Here is a 10467-nt window from a genome sequence, read left to right as displayed (position 1 = left end):
AAGGTCTGAATATAACAACATATGAATCAAAATTTACATATATTTATACTAAAATTATACAAAAATGTTTGGACGTGAGTAGTTTTTCGAGATTTGCGACTGTAATGTAAATCACTTGTCGTTATACGCTCCCAGGTCACAAAAGCAAAGTTTGAAGAGAAAAATAGGTCTTTTCTAGTTACTTTAGGCATAAGCATTTAGGAAATAACAGTTTCTGTCCAGGAACAAGAAAAAGTAAACATTTTGTTGCACAGTGTTATATACGTTTTGATACCGCGTGTATTCTTATACAATTTTATGACAAAATCGTTTAATCAAAATTTGACTGAGCTCATTTTTAAAAGCTTGTGACATGCGCAGAAGGTACTGTGTGGAAAGAGTTAAATAATCGTGCTCTCGTCTGCGTGACTTGATTAGGTTTTACTACCTCTGTGGAGGACTTGTACGTTGTTTCCTTCTTTTAACCTTGACTTGTCTTGTACATAAAAAAAAAAAACACTGAGTTTGCGAAATCTCAGTTTGCTATATACGGATATGGTAAATGACTCACACATTCAAATTACGGAAATTTAAGTTTTGTCGGACGATGTGTCGTGTAACTTGAGAACGTCTGACACGTTTTGGACTTTTCATTCGGGCGACAGGAGAATCGGGGCAGTCAGAGTAACAGTTGCTTCAATAAAGATGCTACTTTGTAGCCTTATAAGGAAAAGTGTAACATGCATTTACAAAAGTAACCGGAAACACTTTTATCTTCTGTCTGTTTTTCTCTTCTCGCCCTTCCTCGCCTCGTTCTTTCTATTATTATGTTTTATCTTCCTTTCTGTTTTTTTTAATGTAAAAATCTTATAACTGTAGAAAAATTAACCAACCATGCTTCAGCGCGAGGTTTGAGTTCGAGGCTAGGTTGCTGATTGGGTGTTCTACGAGATTTTTGGGGAGGGGGAGTGGATAGGGAACATTACTGCTGTCCTAGCGGCAGTTGCTAAAGATAGCACCCTTGCCGACTTGGCAACACGAGGAAACAGTTGACAAATCCAGTTACTAAGGTAAGTGATTTTTGTGTTTTGCCACATCTTCAAAGTCCACACATAATCAGTACACACTTTACGTGTGTATTGGTGTGTGTCTTCTGGTTGTTAGAAGCATGGCGTGCGCTTCCGGTGTCAGACTTTAAAAGTATGGCATTGATTTAGTGAAAACTTAAGTGGTAGCAAGTAAAAGTGGTCAACCTCTTATCTTAGTACTAACGCACAGATACTGAAGCCTTATTGTTTCAATAAGAACAACGGAAGTACTGCGTTTACAGAAACGAATTTTGCAAAACGAATTAAGCAGTAACCAAACTTCTAGTTTTTCGTTAAGAAAATGAATATATAAGGCGTTCGGATTATAAAAAACGAGGTTCTGTACGAAGAGATTACTTTTCGTAAATACAAATTTCAAACATTACTAAAATTTATTAAATAGTTCGCTTAACACGTGAGGGAAACTGTCTTTCAATGACAACTGCCTGATTTATTTATTTGCTATATTTGATTATTATTTGTATATATATTTGAAACTGCTCTGTTGGTGTTTGTTATTTTATGATTAATTCAATGTGAATTTCATTTCCGTTAAGAATTATAACTCAGTTTTGGAGAAACGTCAGACGGTATGAGTAACAAAACATTATAACTGTATCGGATTAGGAAAAGATATTAACAATCTTGTGTGATATTCTTAAAATACAGCATAAAGATAATAATCAGAAATCGATATTCAGGAGTAAACCAAAGACTTGTTGGTGGCGCACAACAGTAGAGAACCGTGTTTGTAAGGCTCATATTTATTACTCGCCATGTTTCTAGTATATCACAAAGAATGAAGTACCACAGATACCATGACAACGTCTCTTATTTCTGCATCGTAAATCTAACTACGTGAACACCAACGTCCGTTGAAGATGTCCGGTAGAACGTATGTGGGGTATAACTTCAAAGAGGACTAATCACACCAACAACAAAAAATAAACGAATGTGGTGAAATGTTGAAGTAAATGTTTCCTCTGTTTGTACGAACCATTTCGTTTCTCTGCATTTCAAATGTCAAGTCTGTACACGTGAACTGACATACGTCACACACACGATATCGTGGTTTCAGATAGTGACTGACGTAGTTTTTCCATATATGTATATGTAAATAGTTTCCGTTCGAAACAGCGCCTGCGTAAGTTATTGCAATTTGTCGACTAGTATAATACCCCTTGACTTCACACGTTACGATAAATATAGTTTATTTTATTTTAGTTTATCTGTTGACTAGTGTAATGCCCACTGATTTAACACTTTATGGCGTTCAGTCTTCACTGTTGACTCCCTTTGTGTTTTCTATAAGTGTCGGCTGTGGCCTTGTAGTCAACGTGTCGGGCAGCGAATCGGAGATTCAGAATTTGAAGCATGATTCCACTCAACACAATCCTTACTCTCGTAAGCTGAGGGTCGCGGGTTCGAATTCCCATCACACCAAACATGCTCGTCCTTTCAGCCTTGGGGTGTTATACTGTGACGTTCAACCCCACTTTTCGTTGGCAAAATAGTACCCCAAGAGTGGGCAGTTGGTGGTGATGACTAGCTGTCTTTCCTTTAGTCTTACACTGCTAAATTAGGGACGGCCAGCGCACGAGATTCCAAACAAACCAAACTAATCTTTACTTTCATCTGTGGACGTGTTACAGTTGATCCTATTATTTAGTTCAAAGAGCCGAAAAAACTCTAGTGGTGGCGAGTGACGCTGACTGGCTGCCTTCCATCTTGGTCAATAGTTCAAAATTAAATATAGCTACACCTGAATCCCAGCAGTGTCTTACATTGACGCTTAACCCACGTACATTAAATATTATTCAGGTTGAAGTATCCAGTTCCAGTTTATATAATACCTGTTGGTTCATAGAGAAAATATTTCACGTACTGTTTTTTAACAGTATTCAACAGTTTCATAAAATTCCTTCTAAAAGGTTGTGTGGGTCCCCATGGCCAAGTGGTTAGGGGCTATCGACTTGTAATCTTAGAGTCGCGGGTTCGAATACCCCTCATACCAAACATGCTTGCTCTTTCAGCCATGGTGGCGTTATAATGTTACGCTCAATTCCACTGTTTTTTTTGTAAAATAATAGCTCAAGAGTTGCCTTCACTCTAGTCCGCTCCCCGCTAGTACAGCGGTAAGTTTACGGATTTTCAACGCTAAAATTAGGGGTTCGATTGCCATCGATAGGCTCAGCAGATAGCCTGATGCGGTTTTGCTATAAGAAAAACACACTCCCTCTAGTCTTAAACTGCTAAACACATGATGAGAAATCTGTGTTATGCCCACAATGTGTATCAAAACTCGGTTTTTAATCTTCTAAACCTTTAGATTTCTCGCTAGTCCACGTGAGGAAGTAGTAAAAGTAAGTATTTAACCCTAAATTTAGTCAGGTTCAAAGTGTCCAATCACTTAATAATAATAGGTATTTTCGTTTCGCTTGCTATACTTAGAGCAAAACTACACAATGTGCTATCTGTTCCGTGTCCGATGCGAAGATGGAACACTTGAACTTAATACTGAGTTAGCTGGAATAATGTGTTTCATAACACGTAATACAAATTTTTGCCGTATACATTTTTCTCAGTCCCATAAAGCTATATGAACCGTAAAAAATGATAATTGGTTACACTTCTTTAGCATTAGCTTTCTCATAACGTAACGGAGCTGAAATTCTACCCATATTTTGTAAGAAAGATACGAGATGACAAAGGTGGCAAACACCATCGAAAAGTTCCCGGATGAGAATTAAAAAAAACAAAACAAATAAAACTGAAAAAGAAGGAAAGAGAAACGGTTAAAGAAGGAATTTCATTACGAATTGTTGGGAGATCAACATAAGCGTTCTTAACGAAATAGTAAAATAATTTTCATTTAAATTCATGAAAGAAAGAAGGAAGGAAAAAGTAAATGAACGCGAAACGTAAGAAAAAAAAGGTTCACTTTTCAGGTAAATGTCGAAGAAATTACAAGTTTCAAACGACAATAAAAGTTCGCGCAGTTATTACTAAAAATATAAAAACACCTTTAAAAATATGTTTCGTTGTTCTATTTTAGTGCTAAAGTTTCGCAGAATTCGGCAATATATATAAGGAAATTTTTGCCACCTCAAGTTATGTATTACTTGTTACGGTTTTATGATGAAGTCTCTACCAGACCCCTCGGTGTGGATTCCTGTACGTGGTGAGGGGACCTCCCAGGGAAGGTTCTATTCTTTCAGTTTATTTCCTCTGGGATCTAAACATCCACCCACGTGTTTGCTGTGTGTGGCGACCCGTGAAGGGTAGGAGAGGATCCTGGTGGTTGAGGGGTCCAACCTTAACATACCACTTTGGCCTTGAATTCCTGAAGAGGGGTGGCCTTTGGGTGGCCCTCCTTGGGTCAATCGGCTGGTCCACTTGGGCTAGAGTCAATCAAGTACAAGTGTTGGAAGTTCTCAACGGGTGTTGTAGACATTGCGTCTGATGCTGGTGTTTGGGTATAGTGCCCACGAAACTCTGGCGTTGCTGCAATGTCCTTGTTTCACATTGTAGCGAGTCCCCTCGTAGGGCTCCATGGTGGGTGGGGTCAGTGGGCACCAAAATTTTCTTTTTTCCTATGGATCCTCCTACAAAAAAATTAAATAAAATAGTGAAGAACAGTCAATAGGTTAACGACCATGTCTTGAAGACTCTGATCAGCAATCTTCAACATCTGTACCACCAGTTGTACCACATTTTCTCATCCTACATTCTCTTTCAGAAAAACCTTTAGAGACTTGCTGGCTCTCCAAAGTCAGTAAAGATGCTTCGATCTGGAGACATATTGGTTGAAACATCCACATCCCAACATAGTGAACTCTTAAATTCAAAGGCTATTGGGGATGTACCTATTGAGGTTACCCCTCATATTACCTTGAATTCATCACGAGGAGTTATTGTTGAAAGAGGTTTGAAGAACATCCCCGAGTCAGAGATTCTTGCTGGTTTCTCCACTCAAGGAGTTTCTGCAGTGAGGCGCATCTACACTCGCAAAGATGAAGTAACACTGCCAACAAATATCTTCGTTTTGTCATTTACATCACCACGTGCACCTGCCACCATCAAGGCAGATTATCTAAATTGCAAGGTACGGCCGCACATTCCAAATCCTCTCCGATGTTTCCAATGTCAGAGGTTCGGCTACTCAAAGATGTCATGTCGTGGTTCCCTGACATGTGCTCGTTGTGGTGGAAAGGACCACGATGCCTATGAGTGTGAAACGGTCCCACATTGTGTCAACTGCAATGGTTTTACCCTTCCTACTTTCGTTCTTGCCCAAAATGTTTGGAGGAAAAAGAGGTGCAGCATTTGAAAATGACTCATAACATTACATATCCTGAGGCTGTCCACCATTTCATCTCGGACATATGCTGCTGCACTTCGTTCCACCACTACAGTGGGAATGCAGACAGATCTCTCTGTGCCTCCAAGAGAATCGTTCTCAAAACAAATGAAAAGCCTTTTGACCTCCATGGTTAAAAAGGTAGATGAATCGACTTCCACACCCATCTCTGTTCCTCCCATACCTTCCAACAAACCTCAAGATCCACGTCCTTCAGTTTCAAATACAGGCATTTCTTCTGATACATCTTTTTCTCCCACCACAAGAGACAAAACAATTATTTGTTCGCGTCCTCAGTCACTGGATTCCCCTTCCAATAACAAAGACCTGCCCACTCGACCCAGGGCAGGATCCATGGAGGTTGATAGACCTCCTCCGACTAAAGACAGTAAAGAAACAAGACGTGGTCGTAAACCGAAGGGTTCCCCAGCCACTTCACCTACCCATTCTTAAAAATGGCCACCTTGATACAATGGAACTGTCGAGGTTTACGTTCTAATCTGGATGATGTCAAAACGCTGATAGCTTCCTACCATCCTGTTTGTCTTTCTTTACAAGAAACATTTCTCAAAACTGCTGATACTGTCTCCATTCGGCAGTTTTCTCTGTACAGAAATGACAGGTTGTGTGATGATCGAGTACTTGGAGGGGTAGCACTGTTGGTTAATCAGCATGTGCCCACCCTGACTTTGTCACTCAACACACCCTTGCAGGCCGTAGCCATCCGTGGGGGGACCTTAATGGACATCATCCCCTCTGGTGAAGTGCTGTTATTGATAGGAGGGGGTCGCTCTGTAGAGCGTATGCTCTCTGATCACAACCTTTCCCTTTTCAGTACTGGTTCTTCCATTTATTTTCACGCACCTAGTCAGTCCTTTACCGCTATTGATCTCTCAGTTTGCTCCCCTTCATTATTCTCCTATTTTTCATGGAGGGTTGACAGTAATCCACTAGGCAGTGATCATTTTCCTATACTTTTGAGAGAGACTGGCCGTGGTCGATGCCACCCTACCCGCGTGCCCCGGTGGAAGCTGGATCAGGCAGACTGGTCCACTTTCACTGCTCTCGCAGAACATGATCCCGCCATCGTGAATCAGCCATCAATAGACGACTGTGTGGCAGCGGTAATTGACTGTATTATACAAGCAGCTGCTCAATGTATTCCTAAAACCTCGACACGTTTTCCCCTATATCCTCGTCCGTGGTGGAATCCTGCCTGCCACATGGCACGAAAGGCTCAAAAAACGGGCCTGGGATATTTTCCGTAGATATCCCACACTTTCAAACTGCATCGCTAGGTGGGTGAGATGGCAAAGCCAGAAGGAATCTTGGATTCAGTTCACAACTGGCATATCTTCTACCATTAGTTCGAAGAACATGTAGAACAGGGTTCGAAAGGTCAGTGAACACTACAATTTTGTCCCCCTCTCGATCTTACTCTCTGATGGCCAAGAAGTAGCTGATGTCCGGAGCATCGCTGATACTCTAGGTGAAAGCTTTTGCCGGGTATCTGGCACTTCTGCTTGTTCCTCCACATTCATGGCTATCAAGATTCGGGCAGAGCGATCACTTCTTTCCTATCGAACTGACTATTTCTTTGACTATAATCGTTTCTTTACGCTGGTGGAACTGAAACTGGCTCTTCATCGATCTGGCGGTACATTGGTTGGACCAGATGATGTACACTATGACATGCTGCGCCACCTATCTCCTGTTTTTCTTGATATTCTTCTAATTGTTTTTAACTGTATCTGGCAGGAGAATGTTTTACCTAATGCCTGGCGCCAGGCTATTATCTTACCTTTCTCTAAGCCTGGGAAAGATCCCAAGATTCCTTCAAACTACTTTCCAATTGCTTTGACGAGCTGTTTCTGTAAGACTTTAGAGAGGATGGTTAATGCTCGTCTTCGAATCAAACAACCTTCTCTCGCCCACCCAGAATGGGTTCCGACGACAGCAGTCCACCATGGACCAACTAATTAGACTTGAAACGTCAATCAGAGAAGCCTTTCTCAAACGACAACATCTCGTATCAATATTCCTTGACATTGGGAAGGCTTATGACACAACAGGGACACATGGCATTTTACGAGACCTCCATATATATGGGTTACGTGGCCATTTACCCATTTTGATTTTAAAAAATTTAACTGACAGAAGATTCCACGTTGGTGTGAGTTCGACACTTTCCCATTCTTTTTTACAGAGGAACGTGGGGTCCCTCAGGGCTATGTTTTGAGTGTCACACTTTTCAGTTTAAAGATTAATGCCATCACTGAACAACTCCCTCTCACTGTTGCAAACGGGCTCTATGTCGACGACTTTCACATCTCGTGTCAGTCGTCGAACATGAGATATACTCTTCAAAACAAGAAACGCAAAAGGGATATTTTTGTTATTTTAAAGAGAAATATATGTAATAACGTTACAAGCTCAGAGTATGTGATGTTACACGTGTTAAGGCACTGATTGTCAGACCAAAATGACAATAAAAGTTGTGCACTTTGAAAACGAAGGAAAACATCGGATTTTTCGCCAAAACGCATGCGTGTCCAATAAATTTGTTTGAGAGATCTGCATGTTCTGCAAGTGCAACATGTGCAAAATCCCTATAAAAGTGACGGGTTCTCGGTTTTCATAGCTCAGTGTTAAGCCACCGACACGCAATACAGTTACGCCAAGACTGACTGAAGCACAACGCAACAACGCCATTGGTCGCTTGGAAGCAGGCGGATCTCGATCAGATGTTGCCAGAGCTGTGAATGTCCACCCAAGCACCATCACAAGGCTATGGAATCGTCACCAACAACATGGATAAACTCGTGACCGTCCACGATCTGGCACACCTCGTGTGACCACGCCCGCACAAGATCGCAACATCCGGTTACGTCACCTTCGGGACAGGACCACCTCTGGAACGTCTACTGCCTCAACCATACCAGGGCTGCGTAGGATTTCCGATCAGACCGTACGCAACCGTCTACAAGATGCAGGAATCGGACATCGACATCCAGTCAGACGCGTCATCCTCACCCAGCAACATCGTCAAGCACGGCTGCAGTGGACTCGGGAACATCGGGTATGGCCTCATCGACGATGGAGGCATGTTTGGTTCAGCGATGAATCACGTTTTATGCTTCGTAGGTAGGATGGAAGGACTCGTGTTTACCGTCGCCGAGGTGAACGTTTTGCAGCAAACTGTGTGCAGGATGTTGACAGATATGGTGGTGGCAGCATGATGATGTGGGCTGCCATCGCCTACAATGCCAGAACAGACCTTTTGCACATTCCAGGGAATCTTACGGCTCAACGATACGTCGACGAGATTCTTATGCCCCATGTGCAATTCATCATGGTGAACGTCAACGACGTTTTTCAACATGACAACGCCCGTCCTCACACAGTCCGACTCACCACAACATCAACATTCTTCCCTGGCCCTCCAGATCACCAGATTTAAACCCCATCGAACATCTTTGGGACGAGTTGGACCGACGTCTGCGACGGCGACAACCTCAACCGCATATTTTACCTCAGCTTGCAGCAGCTTTTCAGGCTGAGTGGACAGTTATTCCACAGGATGTGATTCGTCATCTCATCGCTTCCATGGGCAGGAGATGCCAAACAGTTATTGATGCTCACGGGGGGCATACTCGTTATTGACGTTGAGTGACGTTAAACTTCGCCTTTGCAGACTTTGGATGTTCAGCAGTGAATGTGCAAAGTTTCACACATGTCGTACAGAACTACCCGGAATAAACTTGTTAACAATTTCTCTCATATTTTGCCTTTTGCGTTTCTTTTTTTGAAGAGTATATATTGAACGGCAACTACAAACTGCTCTCGATCGTGTACTGAAGTGGACCACGGCAAACGGCTTTAATTTCTCTCTCTCTAAAACCGTTTTCATGCACTTTTGCCATCAATGGGGTATTTACCCTGATTCTGAACTCCGTATCTGTGAAGTTTCGCTGCCTGTGGTCCCTGAGACCAAGTTCTTGGGGCTTATCTTTGACCATAAGCTGACCTTTATACCACACTTCAAGCAGCTACGGGCCAAATGTAAAAGAGCACTGAACATCCTCCGTGTCCTGTCTACCACCAGTTGGGGAGCAGATCGATGTTCTATGCTAAAGATATATCGTACTCTTATTCGATCGAAACTCGACTATGGATCACTGGTCTATGGCTTTGCCAGGACCTCGGCCTTAAAGATGCTGAACCCCATTCATCATCAAGGACTTCGACTCTGCACTGGGGCTTTCTGTACCTCTCCGGTTCAGAGCTTATATGTGGAATCTCATGAACCTTCTCTGCACCTTCGCCGTTTGCAACTCTCTTTACTATATTCTTTGAAACTTCGTTCCTTACCAAAGCATCCCACCTGGGATTATGTTTTCCTTCCTCGGTGGGTCATACTTTTTCAGAACAGATGATGTGCCATTGCTCCTTTTGGCCTTCGCGTCCAGGCGCAATTGGATAAATTGAGTCTGTCCTTGGATAACATTGCAGTATCCACTGATCAGCCCATCCCACCATGGCTTATTACAGTTCCCAAATGTGACCTTTCTTTAAGTCATCTAGTTCGAAATCAGGTGACTCTGTGGGCTCTGCCATGGTTTGTTGCGGTTTGGTGATTGCGCGCAGAATCCCCTCTACAGCTTCTGTCTTCACTGCTGAACTGTACGCCATTTCTCTTGCCCTGGATCATATTGAAGCTAAGCAGTACTCCAACTGCACTATTTATACTGACTCACTTAGTTCTCTACTGTTCCTGGAATTGCTTCACGTTGGTTAACATCCTGTTCTCGCTGATATTCAAAATTGACTGGTCCATTTCTCATTAACATCTACTTCTATCCAGTTTTTCTGGATACCAGCCCACATTGGTATTCGCGGGAACAAGCTTGCAGACACAGCAGCTAAATCTATCTGCTCTGGCACTATCACCACTGTGCCTCTTCCATACATGGACTATAGTCTTGTATTCAAGGATCGGCTCCGTGCCAGATGGCAGTCGACTTGGAGTGAGCAACGCGA

At 42.4% G+C, this 10467-nt stretch overlaps 1 protein-coding gene across 1 annotated transcript in view; it reads left to right on the top strand.

The window, feature by feature from the left end:
* Positions 1-615: 615 nt before the first annotated feature.
* Positions 616-10467, top strand: part of LOC143251118 (filamin-A-like) — a 137683-nt gene continuing 127831 nt past the window's right edge. The window contains exon 1 of the mRNA XM_076502484.1: positions 616-1049. The gene's annotated coding sequence lies outside the window, so the exon portion shown is untranslated. The remainder of the gene's footprint in view (positions 1050-10467) is intronic.

This window comes from Tachypleus tridentatus, chromosome 5, assembly GCF_004210375.1.
Source record: "Tachypleus tridentatus isolate NWPU-2018 chromosome 5, ASM421037v1, whole genome shotgun sequence".
Lineage (NCBI taxonomy): Eukaryota > Metazoa > Arthropoda > Merostomata > Xiphosura > Limulidae > Tachypleus > Tachypleus tridentatus.
This window is presented reverse-complemented; position numbering and strand designations above follow the sequence as displayed.